This window comes from Engraulis encrasicolus, chromosome 7 (genome assembly GCF_034702125.1).
Source record: "Engraulis encrasicolus isolate BLACKSEA-1 chromosome 7, IST_EnEncr_1.0, whole genome shotgun sequence".
Classification (NCBI taxonomy): Eukaryota; Metazoa; Chordata; class Actinopteri; order Clupeiformes; family Engraulidae; genus Engraulis; species Engraulis encrasicolus.
Window position 1 is genome coordinate 27,396,878 of NC_085863.1, and position 2,500 is coordinate 27,399,377.

The following is a 2,500-nucleotide window of genomic DNA, read 5'->3' on the forward strand; positions in this document are numbered from 1 at the left end:
GGTTTTTAGTATTTTTCAGTTATAATTATTACTATTATTATTACATTACACTTAGCTGACATTTTTTTAAATTCAGGCAACACAATATGTTCAGGCACATTTGATACTGTATGACTGATTGTGAAATTTGCCGTTGAGTATTACATATCTGCATACACAGTTTTAGTCCATTTTTAAAAATTATAAATTGTCTTCGACCCGTGACGCCATCCCAGATATTTTAATTTTGGCCTCCTGAGTTCGACACCCCTGTCCTATTTGAAATAGTGATGAATGAACACTGGCAGCATTTACTGTTTCAGGCAGACAAGTCTGGCCAAGTCTGGCTTCGATATCAAACAAACAGCAGCAGATGGGCTCCTCTCTCTACCTTGCCTTCCAAGACAACCCTTAAAATAAGATAAAGGCAAATGAAAAGGGACTGAGCCGTTTCGCTGGAGATGCGTGGGCCAAGAATCAGCAGGGGGTTGGCAGACTGACGAAGACTTAGAACTGTGTCAATGTTATTCTCTTCTTTCCTCTCTGTTTTTTCTAACTTGGTTGGTCATCTGTGTGTCTGCGTCAGCTCCGGCCTACGTGTGTAACACAAACCTATTTTTTATTTTTAACTAAAAGAAACAGATCGTGTAAAAGATTTGGATCTGAATATTAGTCTAATATTCAGATCCAAATCGTACACAGCCTGTTTCTTGTTCTTGGCTGCATACTTATATTTTGCAGATTGCATGACGCCTCTCTAAAAATACCGGACTACTTGTGAATAGTTCATTCATTCATTCATTCATTCATTCATTCATTCATTCATTCATTCATTCATTCATTCATTCTTTCATTCAGGAGTTTAAATATCAGGATATGATGGTAGAGACACCAGGCTGAGATATATTTCAGTCTTTTGCACTTCATCTCTTCATCATACATGGATGGTTCTAAAAAGACTGATTAAAAGTTCACGCGAAACTCAAGGTATATTTGAATTTGCATCACAGATTTGGATGGCTGGGTTGGCTTGGCTTGGCTATATGGTGCTCTGTGTACAGGGCTGAATTAAGATGGCATGGGGCCCCTAGGCTACAAGTTGCTGTAAGTCCCCACAGAGGGCACAGTCTACGGAAAAATTACATAGCCTACATTAGGCCTATATCATAATTTGAAGCAGGAATGTCTGTTGAGAGGAGTCAGGATTTAAAACTGTGGACTAAATATTCAATATACAGTGAGGAGAATAAGTATTTGATCCCTTGCTGATTTTGTTGGTTTGCCCACTAATAAAGACATGATCAGTCTTTAATATTAATGATAATATGTATTCTAATATGGAGAGACAGAATATCAAAAAGAAAATCCAGTAATTAACTCTAAAGAATATATAATAATTGATTTATATTTAATTGAGGGAAATAAGTATTTGATCCCCTGCCAACCATTAAGAGTTCTGATCCCGCAGATCAAATGGCACTTCCAAAAAATTTGTTATCTGAATTGAACACATCTGTTAATAGTAACCTGCACAAAAGACACATTGAATCTGCAGAATCAGTCCATAGAATCAGTCAATCAATCAAACTAAACTTGCCAACATGGGACAGACCAAAAAGCTGTCAAAGGATGTCAGGGACAAGATTTTAGAACTCAACAAGGCTGAAATGGGCTCCTGGATATTAAAGAGCAAACTGTTGGTGCATTTCTTCCCAATTTTAGGACATACAAAACGATCATCAATCATCAATCTTAGGCCTGTCTCTGGTTCCATACAAGATTTGACCTTGTGGGAATTTAATAACCAGAAAAAAGGAGATAAAGCACCTTAAAACTGTATGGGAGGAGCTAGGAAATGATATCAAAGCAGCTGGGACCTCAATCACTAAGAAAACTATTGGAAACACTTGATACCACAGCGGATTGAAATCCTGCAGTGCATGTATGGTACCCAGGCTTCAGAAGGAACCTGTTCAGGCTCACCTGAGGTTTGCCAATGAACGTCAAACTGGATTAGGATATGATTGGGAGGTGCTGGAATCAGATGACACCAAAATCAAACTGTTTGGCATTAACACAACTCGATGTGTTTGGAGGAAGAGAAATGCTGCCTATGATCCCAAGAACAACACCTTCTCCAACATCATAAATGAAAGTGGTAACATTATGTTTTGAGGTTGTTTTTCTGGCCAAGACACTGGACAACTTCACATTGTCAAGAAACGGATGGAAGGAGACATGTAAACGTACAATGCTGCATGCCAACCTCTTTCCCACCACCACTAGACTGAAGGTGGGTCATGGATTGGCCTCCCAAAATGATAATAATCCATAACATACAGCCCAAGCAACGAAGGAGTAGCTCAAGCAGAAGCACATTAAGGTCATGAAGTGACCTAGACCGTTTCCAAACATTAACCCTATAATAATCCTGTGAAGGGAACAGAAGCTCCCATTTGGCAAGCTACAGTCATACAACTTAAGTGATTTAGAGATGATCTGCAAAGAAAAGTGGACAAAA